Here is a 23,428-nt window from a genome sequence, read left to right as displayed (position 1 = left end):
TAGTTATCACTCAGCAGTCTCCTGGTGCGACATTATATAATAGTTATTCTTTTGCCTAAACCTAGAGGCCTAGCTCCATCCTTATCTTTATCATCTAAAACTAAATCTTTTTCAATTAAGCTGCCTTTCTTACTACTATTACCACTGACTTCAATGTTAACCCTTTAAACCTCACAGATGTATATAGCTGGAGAGTCAGAGCTAAAATCATGACTCACAAGGCAATCTGCCATGGCACTGCTAGAAAGTAGCTGAATAAATCCCATGCATTTGAACTACCTTATGTTTAATAATTTTATCTTTGAAGATATATGCTGCCTTTGTCACAAACTGACTTATTCCCAACAACCAAGGAATTTATTCATCTAGTTAGTTCAGTGTCACTAGACAGTGCCCTAATTTCATAATCAAAATTGTCAGTCTGGACTTCAGTGTCGCTACATGCATTTCTAGGTTCAGATAAACATTTCAGGTAAAGTCCTAATGTGCTTTCCAGCCTTCTGTATATACAGCATATATTCTACATTACCCAGTGTTAAAAAGCCCTGGATGTCAAGTGATCCAAGCAGTAATTATGCAATTCTGTCCATTAAACTTCAAGTAGCTAAATACAAAGGTAAATGCTGATCTCAAAGCTAGTTACAAAATATCTATTTACTAACTACAAAATATCTAATGACCTCTCGAACACAGTGCTTTCCTTTCCCTTCACTCCTAACATGCTTAATATGCAAGAATGTGCTAAGAGCATCTTTGCTTTTACACGAGATGTGCCCACTTGCCTCACTTCCACTTGACAAGAGCAGGATTCAGTTGTTAGCAGTTGTCCTGTCTGATTGGTGCCAATCCCCAGGGTCATATCCCCAAGACCATCTCCTATCTAGCTCTTTTAACAAGGAGTTAAAACACTCCACAAAGAAAAACTGAAATAAGCACACGGTCTTGAAAGTCTTTAAAAAAGACTGCTGGAAGAAAAAAAAAAAAGGAAAGCTTCATGTTGTTTAGCTCTTTACTTATAGTATCAACACCCAAACAAAGATGAATACAAAAGACTTCTGTGGACTAATCACTGCAATGCGTTTCATCCATCCTGTCTCAGCTGCCAATGCCAAAACATTTGGCACAAATGACACCAGTTTCCTGATCAAGGCTAAAGATGAGACATATACTAACTTGGGGGGAGGGTCTCACCAGTGAAATCTATCTTCTTTGCCGACAAAACAAATGCCAATGTGGACAATACCAAGAATAGAACATGAAAACTGGCATCATGGTTGGTGCCAAATCTGCAATACTGGGGACCTGGAAGCTAGTGGCTCTGTGCAGATAAGCTTGGCACACAGGTCATCAGTATAGATGAGGACACTGACATTAATGATAAAGTCTAAATGTCCAGTGCAAGAACAGGAGTCAAACAGCAGATGATGAATGGGAAAATGTCCTTCTCTAAGCACCTGAGATAAAGGGAAAGAGAGGACTCCCAGCTCAATATGAGTCTGGATTAAGGCCTTCATCATCCACTCCAAATTTGGGGGGGGGGGCAGATCTGGCCAACTACAACAACATGGAGAGGTAAGGCATCAATTCCAGGTACTTGGAAAGGTCTCTTTCAGAGGAAAGAAATACTCGGACGTCTCCTGGGAGTAGAACCATACAGGACTATTGACTCCAACTGTAATACCCTACTGGAGGGAAACCTGGTCTAACTCAAGACCCTGACTAGTCTTAGCAGGAGAAGCTTCCTTTCTAAGGGACTTGGGGGTGATGCCAGTAAGAAATCCATTTCCTCATCAATTTTACCTTTTCCATTTTCTTGGGTGGCCCTTGTTGTGCAGAAGTCCTTTTAGAATGAGTTTATGGTGATGGTCCCTGAGCATTCCAGAGCCAAAGTTATAACAAATCAAGTGTTCCAACACCCCCTCCCAAGCACAGGATGAAGAATGTGTGCGCGCCCTGGGAATGGAGTCTTCTGGTTACACTTGCCACATTTTATTTAAATCCTCAGGCCTTTTTTCCCCACTCAAATTCCATTTTAAACCAAAAGATAATAACCTAACCTTCCAAAAAGTAATTAGCCAAATAATTAAAAATTATGGATGAAAATACAAGACCTCAGCCCAATGGTTTATTTAGGTGGCAGTGGGAATAAAGCAATTAACTGAACTAGTGATGAAAAAATAAAATAACCAAGTTAGAGTACCCTCTAGCCTAACACTAAAAATTTCCTGTCAAAACTTTAAAAATGGAGAAATTACCTGCAAAATACAACTCTTGATAGTCTGCATACTTAGAAACTGCCTGGAGTGGAGTTGTTACCTGATTTGCAGCACATGAGATCTGGAGTAGCGGGAAAGTATGGTGAATTATGAAAGTGAGGGGTGGTGATTCAGTTTGATTGCTGCCTTTGTCTACCAGTCCTGATATTGAAGTAGAGGGACAAGCAAAAATATATCATGAAAGGTCAGTCAGTTAAGATGGCACATATTTTGCACATGAAGGTAAATCTAAGGGGGAAGAATCAAAAGCCCCCCTGGGTAAGGGAGGGTCAGAACTTCAGGTTCACTGTAATTTAGCTAATATCAAAGTAACAGGCACAAAATTCTACAAAATATGGCAAACAACAGTTAAAAAGGGTTAAAGACTGAAAAGCAGCATTCAACACCATTAAAGTTAATCACAAAATAACAACAAAAAGCAGTGGGGCAAACTGACTGTGCAATCAAAATAAATTAAAATTATGTACTCACCATAACTATGCATTTGTGTTGTCCATTTTCTTTCTTCCTCAATGTGTGGGTACCGGAAAGACACTGGCAACCTTCAAACATTGGACCCCACCCAGTTTGGGTTCGTGAAGGGCCAATCTTGTCTCCTGAACCTGAATGACTTCTTTGAATCTGTCTCCAGAGGTGTGGATGATGGTAAGGCGGTCCACACAGCCTATCTGGACCTCGCCAAGGCCTCTGACACTATCCCCCACTCTGGAATCATTGATAAACTTACTAAGCTGGGCATTAATCTCTACATCATTCGATGGGTTGCCATCTGGCTGACAAAACCCACACTGTAAAAGTAGCTGACTCCAAATCCAGCTCCAGACAAGTGAGAAGTGGAGTACCTCAGGGTTCAGTCCTGGGACCGCTCTTGTTTAGCATCTACTTCTCTGAAGTACAGGCCAACACTAAGGGACTCTGGCTAACAAAGTTCGCAGATGACTGCAAACTGGGAGCCATTATAGAATCCGCAAATGAGGTGGGCATTCCACAAAAGGGCCTTACAGAAACAGATGCTTGGTGCCAGAGCCATGGGCTCAAGCTCAATGCCAAGAAATGTATAGTTATCCCTTTGGGAAAAAACATGTACCCGCGAATTACCACACAGGTGGCAGTACACTAAACACCAAAAGTGTGATAAGAGACTTAGGGACACAGGTGGACAGTGGTCTTACCTTCGATAAAAACATTGCCACAACAGTCAGGAAATCCTTCTATGTGGCACACCTCATCACTAAGGGCTTTTCATCCAGAAAAAAGGAGGTCATTTTCCCACTGTACTCATCCCTCATTAGACCCATTATAGAATACAACGCCTGGTTTGGTATGTACCTCTCAAGACATCTGCAACAACTAGAAAGGCCACAGAAATACCTCACTAAAAGAATCACAGACCTAAAGCAGATGCCCTATGCTAACAGTCTAAAAAAACTCCAACTATACTCTGTCGCATATTGTCTACTCAGAGGCAATCTCTGCTTAACATACAAGGCCATGTCAAACCCAGAGCTGTTGGACATGCTACACTTAAAGAAATCCCAATCCCTCAGAGCCACACACTCCAGAGATCTAAACCTTGTCATCACAATGAACAAAACATGCTGGAGTGATAGGTTCCCAACCCAGAAACCCCCCCAGACTCTGGAATAGACTGCACATACATGTCAAGCAGAGCACCTCCTTGGCCCTCTTCAAAAGGAACCCTGTCGACTGGATGGGATATAGGAAATTCACCCCGGGATTATGTCAGTCCCCCTGCTAGATAGGGGTCCAGGGAAGTGAATATTGTGGGAAGACATAGTCAGGGAATTGTTATGGCTAGGCTTGTATAGGCCCCTAGGGCCAATAGCCTAGTACCAATCTGTAAACCTTGGATCTGACTCAGCTGCATACTCAAGATTTTCAGATCCAACTCTTGAGCTCCTCCCTCTATCTAAAATGCCTCAGGCAGCTAACAGTACCTAATATCAAGTTTGCTGCCTTATAGATCCTAAGACAGAGCAGGAAGAAGGAAACAGCAGCAAAGCTGGGGCTCAAACCTTGAAAAGAAAGTTGCATAACATCCACAAGGTCACTCCAGAATATGAAAGCAATGAGGGAGGAGTTGAGGAAGAATGAAAATGGACAACACAGAGGCATAGTTATGATGAGTACCTAACTTTAATATCTGATGTCGTCCTTTTCAATCATTCCTCAATGTTTGGGACAGTCTCTCCAGCTACATGACTATTGGGTAGCCCTCATGGAAGGATATTCCAGAAAACTGCTGAACCAAAAGCAGCTCTGCTTCTGGACATCAAATCTAGTTTGTAATAAGCAATAAAGGTATGAGCATTAGACCAAGTAGCTGCTGCACAAATGTCATCAATGAAAGCTCTAGACAAGAAGACAGAAGATGTGACCATGGGTCTAGTAGAATGTGCTTTCAGAGGTTTTGATAGGGAGAGGCCTTGCTGACTACATACAAAAGAAATGCAATCAGTAATCTATTTGGCCAGGATAACTTTAGAAACTGGAGATCCCAGCAGTGAGAAACAAACAGCTGTTCTGATTTCCTGAAATATTTTGTTCTGTGGAGATAAAAAGTACAGTGATGTACACTTACCATAAATGTACATGTTCGAGTGTATTCACTGTTGCAGTCATCACACTTGGGTTATCTGCTTGCAGTAGCCCTCAGTCGGCCTGATTATCAAAGTCTTGGGTCCTGCGTCGGTTGCTGTCTCATCTTCAATGATGTCAGGTAGTCAGGGGTATAAAGCATGCAGCTGATGCCATTACATCTGTTTTTCTTGCCCCAGATGCCCCCCTAATGGGAAGCAATTAAAAGTATATATATATATGTGTCAGGGGGCTGCAACAGTGAATACACTCGAACATCTACATTTATGGTAAGTGTACACAACTGTACTATGTTCTTCATGTTTCACTGTTGCAGTCATCACATTTGGGTAGATTCCCAAAGCCAAGGATGGGAGGAGGAATTTAGCTAGCATTAGGACCAGCTTTAAGGCCCTGCAAGACTGCAGTTGTAAAGCCAGCTCTGGATTTAGAGAAAAATGGTAATGCTTGGTGAAGGTATGTACAGAACTCCAGTTAGCAGCTTCTAGGATGTCCCTGGTAGGGGACATCTCTGAGAAAGTCTCTAGAGGTAGATGCAGCCCTGGTTGAATGTGGTCTAATCCCCTGTGGGATAGCTTTTCCATGGTGCTTACAGCAGAAATGAATGCAATGGCCTATCCATTTATAAATGGTTTGCTTTGAAATAGCCTTCCTCTCTGCCCATGCAGCAAACGCCACCATCAGTTGTTCAGATTTCCTTTGAGGTTTAGTCCTGTCCAAGTACAATCTAAGTTGTCTGTGCACATCTAAGGAGTGCAGTATCCATTCCCCTTTGTTCTGTGGATTAGGAAAGAAGGTTGACAAATGAATGGACTGATTAAGAGCCACACTGGATACTACCTTGGGCATGAAGGAGGGACTAGTCCCGAGGGACACCCTGTCCACATGAAAGATGATGAAAGGCTCCACTGCCATAAGGGCCTGTAATTCAGATACCCTTCTTGCTGAAGTGATTGCTAAAAGGAAGGCTGTTTCCAGGAAAGGAATTTAGCTGGCTCAAAAGGAGGAAGAGTGAGTTTTTCCAATACAAAGTTAAGGTCCCAGGCTGGAGTTGGGGTTCTCCTGGGTGGTCTTAAGTTTTTGGCCCCTCTGAGGAACTGTTTGAGCAGTGGATGAGAGAAAGAGGAGTGGTTCAGTGTTGTAATGAGCTGAAATGGCTGAGGCATGAATTTTGATGGAGGAAAAAGAAAGACCCTTGTAAAGCATCTCAAGTTAAATATTGAAGAATCTGAAGTAAGCTGGGCGCTGCTGTGCTCATCTCTTAAGTTTGGTTCCAGGCACAGGATCTTTTCCATTTTTCATCATAAGATTTTCCTAGTACTAGGCCTCCTTGCCTCCAAAATGATATCCAATATTTGTTTACTGAGGGATGGTAATGGAGAGATCAGGTAATTAGCCAGGCTGCCATGTTCAGGGTTTGAAGGTGAGGGTGCAGAATCTGGCTCTCCTGCTGTGACAGCAGGGTAGGGGTCTAAGGCAGGTGCCATGGAGCCAGCAGTGATACACTGCACAAGAGGGGGTACCAGTGTTGGCGTGGCCAATCTGGTGCAATCAGTATCATGCTTGGTTTGTCCTGTTTGATCTTTAGAAGTACTTTGGAGAGGAGGGGCAGAGAAGGAAAGGGATAAACAGATAGATTTTTCCAGCTGAAGGACAGAGCATCCACTTTCCAAGCTTGTTTGAGGGGAATCCTTGCGCAGAATTTATCCAATTGGTAGTTCTGGGGGGAGACAAACAGGTCTATATCTGGGCTGCCCCATTTGTTTATCAACATGTTGAAAGTCTTTGGTTCCAGTTTCCACTCGTGTGGGTCCAAGAGATTTCTGCTTAGTTCGCCTGCCAGTGTATTTAGTTTTCCTGGTAGGAATTGAGCCTGTAGATGCACTTGGTAGCTCAAGGCCGTGTTCCACAGAGCCATGGCTAGTCTGTAGAGGGGGTATAAATGGGTACCTCCCTGCTTATGTACCACATAACATTGGTGTTGTCCGTCTTTACCATTAATTGTCCTGGAAGAATGTGGTCCTTGAAGACTGTCAGAGCATTCTGTACAGCCAACATTTCTTTCTGACTGATATGCAGGTGCATTTGACTTGGGTTCCATTTGCCCTGAATGTACTTCCCTGCCATGTGCTTGCCCTTGCATAGTCTGATGCTTCTGTTGTTAGGGTTTTGGCGGCAGGAGGTAGAGTGAATGGTAGTCTCTTGTTTTGGTGGAAGGCCTCTACCCACCAAAGGAACTCTAACTGTAGGCAAGGTATGATAGGAATCATTGCTTCTAGATCCTGAGAATGTTGACACTGTAGGCTTTTTAGATAAGACTGTAGTTTCCTCATATGCAGTCTTGCATATGGAATTAGTAGAATGCAGGAGGCCATGAACCCAAAGGCTTGCAGTATTTGCCTTGCAGATAGCAGGGTTTTTGTGGCCATTAGTTTGAAGTAAGTTGTCAAATTAATTTGTTTCTCTGGTGTGAGGAAAGCCATCTGGGAAGTTGTGTTCAAGCTTACTCCCAGGAATATAATTTGCTGACAGGGTACAAGATGCGATTTCTTTTTGCTTATGGTGTACCCCAGACAAGTTAGCACCTTTTGTACAAATGCCAGGTGATTCAAAAGTATGTCCTGGCTTTCTGCTAGAATTAGACAATCGTCCAGGTATGGGTATATTTGAATATTTCTTTGCCTGCAAAATGTAATGACTGGAGCTAGGCACTTTGTGAATACCCTGGGTGCAGTAGATAAGCCAAAGGGCAGTGCAGAGAACTGATGGTGCATGTATCCTGCTTTGAAGCATAGGCATCTTCTGCAAGACTCCCTGATTGGAATGTGCAGGTAAGCTTCCTTTAAATCCAGTGCTGACAACCAGGCATCCTTGCCTAGCATAGGAAGCAATTGGTGAACAGTTAGCATCTTGAATTTTGGAATCACCAAAAAGGTGTTTAGGATAGGAAGGTCCAGGATAGGATGCCATGAGTTGTCTTTTCTGGGTACCAGGAAAAGTCTTGAGTAGAAACGTCGTCCCTGTTCCTCTTCTGGTACAGAAGTTTGAATAGCCTTTAAACTTAAGATAGAGAGTACTTGCTTTTGAGCCTCCGCTCAGTGATTTGGGGGTAGATTTGGCCAACCGTTTGGGGTTGGTAACGTGTGGAAGTGAAGTCTGTATCCTTGGGAAACTACATTTAACACCCATTTGCCCTGGGTAATGAGCTCCCAGTTTTTTGCTTGCACAGAAATCTTTCCCCCTGAAGGAGCAGTCAGTTGAGAAGTACTTGGAAGTTTTAAAGTTAAGTCATTGAGACAGCTTACCATAGGGGGGAGTCTTACTACTCCCTGATTTGGAAGTGGGAGCCCACCACTGCTTAGTCCTGTGCGTACCCTGGGACTGAAGCCTGGGTGTTCTGCTGGTTCTGGGTCTGGACTGAGGAGGCCTGGAAGAGGCAGGAAAGGACCAACTCTCAGAGGGCCAATGCCTACTAAATCTTGGAGGCTGTACTTGCAGGAAATCTTTAACAGTTTGCATAGATTTAGCTTTTTCCTCCATCTTTTTAAGAACTTCTTCTGCTTTGTCGTCAAACAGGCAGTCCTGATTTAAGGGAGCATCCAGCAATTTAGTTTTAACATGATCTGGCAAAGATTGCTCCTTAAGCCAAGCATGCCTTCTAAGTACAGACCCGGTGACAGCAGCCCTGCAAGATGCCTCCAGTGAATCAAAATCACACTGCAAAGTATGTTTTCCAACCTGTTCATCAGAATACATTAAATCCTGTAAATCCTTATTTTCAGCACAGTCCGGAATCAACATCATTTTCTGTTTAAGCAATCCAATAATGTGCTGCAGATACTTCACCATATGAAAATGGCAGTTTAAGGCCCTAATGGCCAAGGTTGCAGAGGTGTACACCTTCTTACCCCATCTATCCAGGGCCCTGGAATATCTATCAGAGGGGGTAGGATTTTTGGCAGTAGTAGCCTTAATGCCCTTGGGTCCCTGTGAAATGGTCTCAGGATCAGCAGTAGGATTTTTAAAAAGGAACTTGTGAGAGTCAGGAACCCTGTAATATTTATCAGGTTTTCTGGGAGCAGGAGGTAAAGAGTCAGGGGCCAAGCTAGATTCCAAAAGGCATCATCAACAATGTCTAGTACAGGAGGGATAGATAAAGTCCTGTGTTGGGGCAGGAGTAAGAAATCCCTAATCCTCTTTTTAGAATAAGAGTAATGCTGGCTTTCCCAGTGAAAATGCCCCCTAAGAGTATGCAAGGTTTCAATAAAAGAAAAATCCTCTGGGGGGGGGGGGGGAGCAGAGGGAATAGAGTCCTCTGCATCAGAATCCTCATAGGTAGATAAGGGTAAATCCTGGTCATCAGAGGAAACAGAAATTTCAGAATCCTGGTCAGAAGTATCATAAGCAAATTCAGTCCTAGGTCTCTTAGAGGAGGAAGGATGGCTTCCCCTGATTAAAGTAATAAGGTCTTCAGCCATTCTTATAATTTGTTTTTTAGGCATAGAGGCCTGGCCATGCGGTCTGGGCATCGGTTTTCTAGGCATGGTTCGAGTTTTAGGCCTTGAAGAAGAAGATGGCGTCGGTTTAATATACAAGTCAGTAGGCCTCAATACACCCTCAGAAGCCGGTGCCTGCACAGTGGCTTCAGACACATACAAGGTAGAGACATCCGCAGGTTCCACAGTTGAAGCATCTCATGGCATACCAGACTCCGAATGGGTCTCAGTAGAGGCCTGTGAATCTGAAGTAGCGGGTATCAGGGGCTGCGAAAGCGCCTCACTGAGTACCGGCGAACTGGCGATTAGCTTAGGAGAAGCGTCGTCGGCAGCTTTGGACCTAGGGGGCCTATCTGTCTTTATCTTTGCATTTTTTCGGAATGTAGGTAATGGGGTGGCTTACTGAAGACATATCTGAATAACTGAACAGAGTACCAAAATATTTAGAAGCGTAAATATACCGACAAATAGTTTGTGGTTTAAATAAGGCACAAAACCGACAGTGAGGTACATTGTGGTCAGGGCCTAGGCAAAGAATACAGTACGAATGAAAATCTTTATGAGGTATTTGCTTTCCACAAGAAATACAATTACTGACTTTTACTGATATTGGTTTAGAGCAAGAAAAGGTTTCCCCAACGGGTTACTTAGCTTTAGTTGAAGACTTCAGTTCTAAAACTCGAAAACGAAAATTTCAGGAGTCGGCCGACCGGCACTTGAGAACTGCTTCTGCTTCAGGCACCGCATGGCAAGAAAGACTGATGTAATGGCATCGGCTGCATGCTTTATACCCCTGACTACCTGACGTCATGGAAGATGAGACAGCAACCGATGCAGGACCCAAGACTTTGATAATCGGGCCAACTGAGGGCTACTGCAAGCAGATAACCCAAATGTGATGACTGCAACAGTGAAACACGAAGAACATACATAGTTGTCTATGTACATCTAAAAGATGTGACGTCCTCTCCCTTATTTAAGGGAGGCAAATGAATTGTTTGATTAATATTCGATTCAGAAGCTACCTATGGTGAGAAGGATGGACTGGCTCATAAAATAACCTTCTTTGTGAAAAACAATGCAAGGGGATTTGTAAGACAGAGCATGGACTTCAGAACTAGTAGGAATGCTATTTTCCAAAACAAAAATTTTAAATCAGATTTGGCTGATGGTTCAAAGGGTTGTTGGGTCAACCCTTGAAGTACCTCTGTTAAATACCAAGGAAGTGATGGATCTTTCACTAAAGGTCTAAGAAAGAAAGTATGTTTTAGAAAGGCCTTGCACAATTTGGAAGAAGCAACAGAGAAAGCTTTTTCTTCTGAGTGAAAATTAGACATGGCTACTAATTTTACTTTGATTGTATAAAAACTCGCTCCTTCTTGAAAAATAGATGCTAAAAATTATAGAACCAAAGCTAAAGGAGCAATGAAAGGGTCAATTTGTTTCTGAAGAGCCCAAATTAAAAATCTTTTCAATTTACTCCTGTAGATCTTCATTGCAGAAGCTTTCTGGGGAAATAAAACTTTTTGTCGGACTGGGGAGGAAATACTGGGCTGACTAGCTATCAATGGAATTAGAGAAATCATGCAGTCAGCTTGAGGCCTGGAATATTGAGATGCTTCATCCTGGCAGGATGCGACAGTAGGTCTAGATCCTAGATCCATGGAGGATATCGAAGATGAGAACAAAGGAAGGGGAACCATGCTTGGCAAGGCCAAAAGGGGGTAATGAGGATAATTAGAAGTTATGTACCTACCATAACGTTCCATGTTAGTTGTCTTCTCTCGCCTTCTTTCTTGCTTGATGGGTTCGGAGCCGATCCTCGGCTCCGACTTGGCACTTGCTATGCATGCTCGAGAGTCACTTTTACCAGCTCGAGGCAGCCCCATATCCCATGATGCAAGGTGGTAAAAACCCAGATCTCTTTTGGTACCTAGAGGGAAAACTGCCTAGTATAAAAAAACTTTCCACCAAGGAAAGAAGAGCAATTAGCCTAAGGGCTGTAAGGGGAAACCAGATAATCAAACTGTAGAACTACTGGTGCCCAAGGAAGAGATCTTCCAGAGACAAGGGAGAACAAGGTCTGTCCAGGCAAGGGGGACAGGAGGGAGGGTCGCAAGAAAGAAGGCGAGAGAAGACAACTAACATGGAACGTTATGGTAGGTACATAACTTCTAAATGTTAAGTTGTCAATCTCGCCTTCATTCTTGCTTGATGGGACCGCGTCCCTAGCACCTCTATCCTGGGTGGCTCAATGGAACAGACTCTTGAGAACAGTGGAACCAAAGCTAGCTCTATCCCTGGAGGCCAAATCCAATTTGTAATGAGAAACAAAGGTATGAGGAGTGGCCCAAGTGGCTGCTGCACAAATAGTATCTAAGGGTAGCCTAGCCTGAAAAGCTGTAGAAGTGGCTAGGCCTCTAGTGGAATGTGCTTTTGGTTTTGAGCCCAGTTGTTTGCCCCTAAGTTGATAAATGTCGGAAATGGTAGAAGATAGCCATCTAGACAGGGTCACTTTGGAAACAGGGAGGCCTTTCTTATTTTCAACATAAGAAAGAAATAGCTGATCAGATTTTCTGAATTGCTTTGTTCTGTCCAAATAATATCTGAGTTGGCGGTGAACATCTAGGTAATGCAACTTTTGTTCTGATCTGTTGGAATAATTAGGAAAAAATACAGGAAGATCAATGGATTGATTAAAATTTGTTTTTGAAGCAACCTTGGGCAAAAAGGATGGATTAGTTCTCAAGGAAACTCTGTCCTTGTGGAAGACCAAATAAGGAGGACGAGCAGAGAGGGCATGAAGTTCTGACACTCTCCTAGCCGAGGTAATAGCGACCAGGAAGAGTGTCTTCCACGAAAGAAACTTTAGTGAACATGAAGCAGCTGGTTTGAAAGGTGGAAGAATTAAGGATGTCAGCACTAGATTTAGGTCCCATTGTGGTGGAGGGCTTCTGACAGGAGGCTTCAGGAGAAAAATTCCTTTCAGAAAAGCTTTACAAAGCTTGTGGGACATAATGTTGTGGTCTGCAAACCCAACATGAAAGTTCGAGATTGCTGCCAACTGAACTTTAACTGTGGAAGATGAAGAACCTGAGTGAAAAATCTCCGCTAGAAAATCCAAAACCGTATGAACAGGGGCAGTAAAGGGATCTATGTTCCTCGATTTCACCCAAAGGGAGAAACGTTTCCACTTGCTAGTGTAAATCCTTCTGGTAGAGGATTTAAGAGAAGCTACTATGATATCTCTAACTGGGTTAGAGATCATAGGAAACCTGGCTAAGGAAGGAAGTGGAGCAACCAAGCTGTGAGGTTGAGAGAAGGAATGGACCGATGCAGCTGACCCGACTGTTGGATCCGAAGATCTGGCACTGGGTCCAGATGCCACGGCTGCACCAAAAGATGATGATGAAGGAACGGAAACCAAATTTGACGAGGCCAATAAGGGGCAATGAGAATCATATTGGCTCTCAAAACAGTAGCTTTCTGGAGTACCTGTGGTATCAATGGAAAGGGAGGAAAGGCATAAGAAGTCCCTGGGGCCAATCTTGGGTAAGAGCATCTCTGGGGGGATGGCCCGGAAGAGGGAAGAGAGAGAAGAAGTCTGGGCATTTGCTGTTTTGGGGAGTAGCAAAAAGATCGCAACATGGGCGGCCCCACTTCTGAAAAATCTCCTCCGCTATAAAATGGTTGAGAGACCACTCGTGAGGCAAGAGAATTGCTCTGCTCAATTTGTCCGCTAGTATGTTGGTTTTCCCAGGGATATGCATTGCTACCAGAAACCGATGAGAGGAGATAGCCCATTGCCAAAGCCTGAGAGCCTCTCGACACAAGGGATAGGACTTGGTTCCGCCCTGCTTGTTGATGTACCACACTACGGACATGTTGTCCGTGTGAACTGCAATCGTTCCTAGTGGAAGAAAGTCGTTGATGGCTTGCAACGTTAAAAGCACTGCTCTCATCTCTAGGACATTTATGTGCAGGTGGTATTCGAACGGTTGCCACGTCCCATGAACCATCCTGCCCTGATAATGACCCCCCACCCGATCAGGGAGGCGTCCGTAGTGACTGTGGCTACCGGGGCCGGGGAAACAAAGGGTCTGCCCTGATGGATTTGGGGAGAGGACATCCACCAGGATAGATGGTTCTTGCAAGTTTGTGTCACCAGGATCTTGTGACGCATGGGAAGCTGTTGGAAGGACCATTGGGTGAACAACATCCATTGCAAGAGACGCATGTAAAAATGGGCCAAAGGAAGAAGAGTGATGGCAGCTGCCATGAGGCCCAATACTTTCAGGACCAGTCTGGCTTGCACATTTTTGCTGGCAAGAATGATCCGCACATGGTTTTGGATATCTAGGATTCTCTGGTCTGTTAGGTTTGCTGACATCCGAGCAGTGTCTAAATTTGCACCTATAAAAGTAATAGATTGGCAGGGCAATAAGGAGGACTTTTCGTAATTGACCGAAATTCCTAACTGACTGCAGAGACGTAGGGTGTAATCTCTGGCTTGGAGAAGTTGATGCCTGGTGGTGGCTGAAAGGAGCCAGTCGTCGAGGTACGGAAACACCTGGAATCCTTGACGTCTCAGGTGAGCCGTGACCACTGCCATGCATTTGGTGAACACTCTGGGGGCTGTAGTGAGACCAAAGGGCAGGGCTCTGAATTGAAAATGACTGGTCCCCAGCCGAAAGCGGAGAAAACTTCTGGAACGTCTGTTGATTTTTATATGATAGTACGCATCCTGAAGGTCTATGGAGCACATCCAGTTGTCTTTGCCCAGAAAGGGCAAAATCGATTGAAGTGTGACCATCCGAAAGATTGTCTTTTTGACAGACTTGTTTAGTCTGCTGAGGTCTAATATTGGTCTCCAGTCTCCCGTCTTTTTGGGGACCAAAAAGAACCTCGAGTAGATTCCGGACCCTAAATGATCTGTTGGTACTGGCTGGATGGCCCTTTTTTTTAGAAGCTTTGAAACTTCTAGTTTTGCAATTTTCCTTAGACCGGGTGGAACGTCTGGAAGGGAACCTTTTTGATGGAAGGGGCTTTCCTCGAAAGGAATCTTGTAACCCTCGGATATGATCGATTGTACCCATTTGTCTTGAGAGAGGGAAAACCAGGCTTCTGGGTACAGCGATAATCTTCCCCCGACTGCCTCCAAGGGTAGACAGTCGGGCAACACCTCAGGGATGCTGGAAGGGCTTGTCAGCGAGAGGCTCTCTGCTGCCCTGGTTCTGCGGACCCCCTCTGCCCCTAGGGTGGCGTCTATTGTTATTACCCCCTCTGCCTCTAGGGGTAAACTGACCACGTGTGTCCAGCGTGACTCCCTGAGATTTTCGGAACCACATCTTTCCCCCCTTCTGTCCCTTAGGATAAGGCCTAGAAGGAGTGGAGAAACGGACTCCTACGGCAGAAAGAGTCTTGCCGTCTTGCTCACACCTGGTCAACGTATCCTTCACTTGAGGGCCAAACAATGTTGACCCATCAAAGGGAGAGTTTGCGAAGGACGCCTTAAAGGGGTCTGCAAAATTACAGAGCCGCATCCAGGACTGACGCCGAAGAGCCACTCCTGTCCCTGCAGCTCTACTCGCTCCATCTGCTGCATAAGAAATTAGCCGCATGGAGGAGTTGGTTATGGAGTTAAGGATTCCTAGCTGAGAGGCAATCTTTTCCTGAGCCCCTGTAGCTGAAGGATCCTGTACAACTTCACCTAATTCCTTAAGGATGTCCCTTTGAAGTCTGGTGAAGTGACATAAATAGTTCAGCGAACGCATGGCAAAGGTCGCTGAGGAAAACATCCGCTTACCATACCTGTTCATGGTCCTAGACTCCTTGTTAGGAGGATGGACTGGTACGGAAGGATCTGCAAGTTCCTTTTTGGTGGCCGCCACCACCATGGCATCAACAGGGACACCTTTTGTAAGAAATTGTTTCTCGGTAGGGGCTGTAATAAATTTAGAAGGCCTCCTGGGAACTGGTTCCACGGAATCAGGAGATGCCCACACCTTCCGAGCTATCACCTCCATGAGGGGGTCAAAAGGCGGAGACACCCAGGAGGTGGAGGGTCGAGATCCAAAGGCCTCTAGGTATACCGACTCATCCTCGGAGGGATTAATGGAGGGCCAGTTTCCCCTCTGTTTTAGGAGTTCTAGGATGTCTGAGAAAGAGACATCCTCAGAGGGGGATCTTGGGGATCCCTCCGACTCATCTAAGTCGGTATCTGAAGTGGTAGACTCAGGGGAGTCTAGGTGCTTCCTCTTACAGGTCCTCTTACGTGGAGGATCTCCTGATGGATCAGGAGAATCCTCGGAAGAGGGGGTTCTTCCCAGTGGGGAAACCTGAGGCGATGGATCTCTCGGTCCGGGAGCAAGAGAGTGGGAAGAGACATCTACAGGCACCATAGAGGGAGGAGCTAAGGGAATAGACTGCTGACTGAGCCCGGGGGCCAGCACACTCCTCGTCACCTCAAAGGCTCCCCTCCCAGGGAGATCCGAGAGACCCCGTTCCGAAGAAACAGGGGCTCCCGGGCCCACCAAAAGGGTAGGCTCAGAGGCAGATGTCGGAGCCGAGCTCACCAAGGCTGAAGCCCCGAGGGGAAGAGCAGGGTCGGACAAGGGTCCGATGCCACTCACCCTCTCGGAGCAGACCAGGGAAGCCCGACCACCAGATCCCTCCAAGGAAGGTCTCGAGGAGGAGATAAGAGTAGAAGCTGAAGGAGCAGAAAGGGGTGGTATCTGCCCCGCAGCCGTAGCAGTGACTATTCCAATAGACTCCGGCTCCGAGCTCTGGAGGAGAGTCGAAGGAGGAACTTGAAGAGGGTGTGGGCTAGTAGTCGTCTGTTGAGACGGACTATGAAGCATTTGGGCTAGTGCCTGTGATTTTAACAATCTGCTTACCACTCTCTCCAAATCATGGTCTGAGAGCCTGGAAGACTTAGAAGATCGGCTCCGATGGCTCCGCTCAGAAAGAAGAGGAGAGGTCGGAGCCGAAAGTATAGGCCCCAAAGAGGGAGACCTGGACCGCTTCCTCAACGAAGCCATCGGAGCCGAAGAACCCTCGGTTCCAGACGGAGCCGACAACTTATTGGCTCCAAGCCTGGTCAAAGATGTGTCGGTTCCAGCCGGAGCCGACACAGGCAAGGAAATAATGGTATCGGAGCCGGCCGGCGCCAATACCGAAGCCTTAGACAAATGGTGGTCGGAGCCGGTAGGAGCCAACACCAATGTGGCAGTTAAAGTATCGGCACCGATAGCCATCGGTGCCGAAGATTTAGCCAAAATAAGATCGGCTCCAGCCGGAGCCGATCTCGACTCCAAAGGAGTCGGAGCCAGGGACGAAGGCTTAGTAGCAGAAGCCTGGGCCTTGGAGGTCTTAGAGGGCTGACCCGAAGCAGACTTGGCCGGGGAGCCCTCTGGTTTAAGTAAGCCCCTTAAGATTAGTTTATTTCTCCTTTCCTGCAGGACTCTCTGGCTGAAGGAGTGACAAATAGCACAGGAGTCCTGCAGGTGGAGAGGTCCCAGGCAATAAATACAAGAAGTGTGACCGTCTGTCAGAGACATTTTCTGACAGCACGAGTCACACTTCTTGAAGCCTGAGACCCTCGGTTCTTTGGACATGGTGAGAAGTACACAAACACTCACACAGTCCCAGACTCAGAAATTTAACTTAAAAAGGGAGAAAACAAACTCACACACACACCCTGACAGGAAGGGATGGGAGAGGATTAAAGGCCCGACTAAGTAAAACAACTAGGGAAACAGTAAACTAGGAGTTAGAGACTCTAAAACTATCTAAAAATGACAAAAATACTATAATCTGTGAGAAATATATGGAATGGGGTGACTAAATTCTGAATAAAAAATTACTTACCAAGAGCTGGTAAAAGGAGGACCTCATCAGCGAAGCAGCAAACGAGATCTGGGTATTTACCGCCTTGCATCAAGGGATATGGGGCTGCCTCGAGCTGGTAAAAGTGACTCTCGAGCTTAGCAAGTGCAGAGTTGGAGCCAAGGATCGGCTCCGAACCCATCAAGCAAGAATGAAGGCGAGATTGACAACTTAAAATCTGAGCTCTTCTAAGTGCTTTCTGTAAGAATTTTGGTATCACAATAATGGGGGATAAGCATAAAGGAAACTGAAGGGCCAAACGAGGACTACAGTATCTCTCAGTGACTCCCTCTGAGGGGGGATTAGAGCAAAAAACCTACTGCACTTGTTGTTGTGGGGAGATGCACAGAGATCGCAGCAAGGTTGGTCCCAATGATGGAAAATCTTCTCTTCCACTACCTGAGCGACCCCTCATGAGACATCAAAATGGACCTGCTGAGTTTGCCTGCTAGAACATTGGATTTCCCCAGTATGTGCATTGCCATAAGATACTGGTTGGAAGAGATCACCCAATGCCACACTTTCAGTGTCGCTCGACAAAGGGGGTAAGATCAGATTCCCCCCCTTCTTCTTCTTTCGGCTTTTCCCGGTTAGGGGTCGCCACAGCAGATCACCTGTCTGCTCATGATTGGCAGTGGAGTTTTACGGTGTCGAGTTGCCAGCCCGGCGCCCAACGTTCCACAGAAGGCACACACACTCACACCTAGGGCCAGTTTAAAATGTCCAATCCACCCACAGCATGCCTTTGGGATGTGGGAGGAAACCCATGTGACCACAGGGAGGACATGCAGACTCCGCACAGAAGGCAACCCAGCAGAGGATTGAACCAGAGAACCTCCTGCTGTGAGGCGGCAACGCTAACCGCTGCACCACCGCGGCCTCCCAAGATCAGTTTCCCCCCTGTTTATTGATATACCAGACCACAGACATGCTGTCAGTTTATGTTGCAATAGTCCATAGAGGAAGAACACCTTGAAAGGCCTGCAATGCTAACAGGACCACTCTCACTTCTAGAACACTGATATGCAAATTGGTTTCTAAGGGGGACCACTTGCCTTGGACCGTCCTTCTCAAAAAATGCTCCACCCACCCCAGTTGGGAGGCATCTGTGGTTAATGTGGCTACTGGAAGAGAGAGAATAAAGGGGCGATCCAACTGAATCCACAACAGAGATGATCCTTCAATACTCCAGTGAGTTTGACTAGAAAGGACAGAGGATGATGCAAAATAGTTCACTGAACAGCTAGAAGTCATTGGAGAACATGCATATAGAAACAGGCCACAGGAATTAAGCTTGCGGCTGCTGCCTTCAAACCTAGAGCCTGAAGGACAAATCTGGCTGGAGGAGAAGGGTGAACAAGAATTTGCTGTGCCACAAACCTGATTGTGTCTACACAATGTGTATGAAGGCAAGCACAGATGAACTCCAGGTTCTGTACAGGCTGTAGAAGATGAGATTTGGAGATGTTGCCTGAAATGTTAGTCTTTGACAAAGTTGGAGCAAATAGTCCCTGGACTGCTCTAAGAAATGCCTGGTTGGGGCGTTGAGAAGCCAGTCATCTAGATATGGAAACACTCAGAATTCCAGCAGTCTCAGGTGAGCTGCTACCATTGCCATACCTTGGTAGAATCCCTGGGGAATGTGGTGAGACCAAATGGCAGAGCTCTGAACGGACAGTGACTGCCTCTCATCCAAAAGCACAGAAATCTCTGGGATTATTTACTCATCTTGATGTGACAGTACGCATCCTGAAGACTGACTGAGCACATCCAACTGTCCTTCAGTAAAAAGGGCAGAAAGGACAGAAACATGTTCATTTGGAAAACTGACTTCTTCACAAATTGGTTCAGGTTGCAAAATTGGTCTTGGGTCCCCCTGTCTTCTTTGGCACTAAAAAGAATCTTGAATAAGTTCCGAATCCTCTGTGTTCTGGTAGGACCTCCTTGATTACTCTCTTGTCCAGAAGTTTTTGAATTTCCTGTGCTGCAGCTTCTTTCTCATTGGGTGGGACTTTGAGAAGCTTTCTACTTTTGTTTAGGGGAATCTGGAAAAATGGTATGAAATAACATCTGATTATCATTTTTAGCAGACTACCAACAATGAGAGAACAAATATTCTCCAAAGGCTAGAAAGGTTTAAAGAAGATAAGACAGGTACCCGCTATGGTACATTAGAAACTACCAAATGGTACAGAAAAAGTTATAAAGGGAGCAACCGGGAGAAAAACTCAAACATATAAAAAAAAACTGGAGTGGGAGGAGATAAATGGAGTATAAAAGATAAGAAGAAGAAGCTCTGAGAGAGGGATCCAGATCTGTGTGAGATGGTGGCAAATGAGATCTGAGGTACTGTTAGCTGACTGGGGCATTGTGGGGAGGAGGAGGAGCTCGAGAATTGGATCCAAAAGTATAGTGTATGCAGACGAATCAGATCTGGTACCCACATGATGTGCATACTCTGTTAAAATATCATATGGAAAGCAGTTATATGAAGATTCCAATGCTGATGCACAAATTATTTTGAGTATGAAACAGAAAAATTTATGACTGCAATCTTATCTGTGCTAAGTGGATAAACTAAGCTCTAAACTTAGACAACAGCACAAAAAAAAATGACCAAACTACAAAAACAAATGTCCCCAAAACACTATATAAACTATATATATATATATATATATATATATATATATATATATATATATATATATATATTGGTAAAGATTTTCTCTCTAAGTGCATTCCCACAGACAGCTAGAGGCACCTGCACTCTACTTATAGGTATGCCTCCTTAAAGTGCCATAAGCTGTATTAAAAGGATATACGGACATGCACATGGGCAGATGCATGCAGAATAAATTGCTAAGGTACTCCAAATCACTTCAGTTAATGAGATCATCTTCTTCTTTAGGCTTTTCCCGGTTAGGGGTCGCCACAGCAGATAACCTGTCCGCTCATGATTGGCAGTAGAGTTTTTTACGGTGTCGAGTTGCCAGCCCGGTGCCCAACCTTCCACAGAAGACACATGCACTCACGCCTAGGGCCAATTTAGAGTGTCCAATCCACCTACAGCATGTCTTTGGGATGTGGGAGGAAACCGGAACACCCAGAGGAAACTCACGCAACCACAGAGAGGACATGTAGACTCCGCACAGAAGGCACCCCAGCAGGGGATCGAACCAGAGAACCTCTTACTGTGAGGCGACAACGCTAACCGCTGCACCACAGTGGGTGCCTACTTCAGTTAATGAGATCTAACAGAATAAAATTGGAATTCCTTAACACAATGGTATTATTTAAAGTAGGTAAGAAACAGTAATACATTATTTCTGGGCAAAGGTAACACAGGTTTAACCACGGCTGGATGTAGCTTTTCACTCATGCTCACAAAGAAAGCATACCATCTACAGGGTAAATCCTACATTATTCATACCCAAACAAGACATGCTGGTTAAATACAACTGCATAACATACACTAGTACATTTTATGTTAATGCAAAACATATACAAATACAGTTATATTCTGTTGCTAGAATTGCTTTATTTTTCTTTGACAGTTATTTGGAGAGGACTCTCAAATTTCCATGAAAAATAAGTACAGAAAAAATTGAGTTTTGTTCTAGGAAAACTGATTTATGAAGCCTTGCAGTGTGAAGGCCATGACATTTTTTTTAACATGCTAAGGTCACACACTTATAAAAAAAAGCAAATTAGGTTTTCTTCTTTATCACGTGCTTTATAAAGAGGGATCCTTCCTTTAAAGGTCAACAAATAGGTTTATCACCACCAATCATAATTTTGTGCTTTCTAGCTTAGCTCAATGGCAGAGAGGCATGGTGACCAGGGTTTAATTAGCAGTCCTGGTAGTGGAGAAGCTTGGCAGAGAGGGACAGGAGTAAAGTGATATGGCTGACATGCTTCACTTGGGGGGCTTGGAGAGGGTAGTAGGTACTTGAAAAGCACATATATGTTTGATGGATGGGGGCATGGCTGCCTGCTGACAATATCCCTTATGGACGTGGGGGATGTTACATGAGAACAGATCACTGCATGTCCCCCCCCCCCCATTGGTGCTGCAAGCTGGGAATCCATGGAAAATGGAATGCAGGACTAAAGTAAAAAAATCCTTGCACCATCCTTAGCAGCTGTCAAGATGACAGCTCCACTTGGTCAACCCTCACCCCAATGACGGTGAACAAATGGGACAACTGAATGGGAGGGACTGATGGTCAACATGCAGTGAGGGCAAGGAGTATGCAATCTGGCACTTTCCTCTTCGATGTTTCCATGCTTAGTCGCACAGCAACAAAGGATTAACATACTGGCTACAAAAGCATGCCTCATTCCTCAGCTTGCCAGTTCACAACAAAGAAGACTTGACACTGACACTGCTAACAATGAATGCATAAGTTTAAACCTTCCAAACTTAAAAGAATTCTAAAAAGCAGAGGCTGATGGAAGGGGGTGTCTAAGCACATGTGGTGCTAGGAGAGTATATGGGACCCATCAAGGATGGTCCCTGTCATAGAATCATAAAGGTAAGAATACATCTGTTACCTCTGTCAACAGAACTGTCCTTGATGGGTCATTTTCTAGGCTGAATCACCAAAGGTAAATCTGCCTAAAGTAAAGAAGATGTAGTGGGACAGACCAGGACCCTAGGTTTAATGACAGAATCCTGAAGTACAGACATATCAAAGAAAACCCAGACTCCTGGCATGACATCAAGACAATAATGATTTTTGAAGGTATGTACCAATGACCAAGTGGCAGCAAAAGACATTTGTGCAATGGAGGCATTTTTAAAGAAAAAGTGGAAGAAACTATAGGTTTGCTGTGGTGAGCTTTGACTACTTAATTTTCCAAAAATGCACACAACTACCTTGCAGAACACAATGTAGTAGTAATCCACTTGAACATAGTATGTCTGGAAACTGTTTGCCCTTCTCAACCCAAAGAGAGAAGGAGACAAACACCTACTTAAATCTTCCTAAACTCAAGAACCCTTTTACAGTAATCCCCGAGCTGACCATCCAAAGAGAGAAGTGACCTTTTCCCTACTGCTTCAGCCTTAACAAACAAAACAGGCAAATTAACAGATTAGTTCATGGACAATTCAGAAACCAGTATAGGGAGAAGGAATGCACTTATGATCCTTATGAAATGCCATACATGGCCTCCTACAAACATGCCTGAAGCTTAGAAACCCTGTGAGCAGAGGCAAAGGTTGCTAGGGAAAAAAAACTGCCTTTCAAGAAGTGAATTTTACTACCGCTGAGCCAAAAGGTTCAAAAAGGGGACAAGGCAAGCCTGTCAAACATGAAGTTCAGACTCCTCAAAAGAGACACGGTTCTTCAAAGATGGGAGAAGATGCAGCACTGAAAGGAACCACTTGAGTAGTCTGTGCTGTACCATAATATTGTTCTTGAAAGATGATGAGGACAGGCAAAGACAGGTATAACACATGTACCTTGACTACGTCCAAATCTTGGTGGTGACTGAGGTATCCCAGAATGAAGTGCAAATTGATTGATTATGGCATTACTGGGTACTGTAACTGTAAAACCTCATCCAAATGGGAAAGTACAGCTGCCCTGTAGGCTTCAGTTACACTAACTTCATGGTCATACAACTGTAAAAAAAAAATAGAAACCCCCCCAAAACTTTCAAATACTGTCAATGCACAAAATGAAGCAGCATCTGCAATGACTTCCTATCTAATGATTGATGAAGTAGTTGCAAATTGGGAAAAAAGAAATAAAAATGTAAACTCATCCACTTTAAACTCGGCTAAGTACAGGGAAGCCTCCTCGTGGAAGTCATCCTACCAGCCTAACCATTTTTAATATACCTGTGTGACGGATCAGGCAGAATACAGGATCTAAAGGAGAAGACACTGAGATGGAAGTAGCTGTCTTGCCAACCACAGAAAACTCCTTTACTAAGAACCAGGACAGAGTTTCATGCATTACCATGGACCTAAGAGTCTGACTTGATACACCTTTTTAGCCAGCATGGATCAATGAAAATAAGCTTTATTCTTTCTTCATTAAACTCTGCAATAAGGTATAGGAGTGGAGGAATGCAAAAAAGGCATACAGGAATCCCCCTCACCACGGGATGGAGAATGCATTCACCTTTAATATCTCCTTA

At 44.7% G+C, this 23,428-nt stretch overlaps 1 protein-coding gene across 5 annotated transcripts in view; it reads right to left on the bottom strand.

Annotated features, from left to right (window-relative positions):
- Positions 1 to 23,428, bottom strand: part of TSC2 (TSC complex subunit 2) — a 3,048,576-nt gene that overhangs the window by 207,047 nt on the left and 2,818,101 nt on the right. The gene's annotated exons all lie outside the window — the stretch shown is intronic.

The sequence above is a fragment of the Protopterus annectens genome, chromosome 12.part0 (genome assembly GCF_019279795.1).
Source record: "Protopterus annectens isolate FY-2018-M chromosome 12.part0, PAN1.0, whole genome shotgun sequence".
Classification (NCBI taxonomy): domain Eukaryota; kingdom Metazoa; phylum Chordata; order Ceratodontiformes; family Protopteridae; genus Protopterus; species Protopterus annectens.
This window is presented reverse-complemented; position numbering and strand designations above follow the sequence as displayed.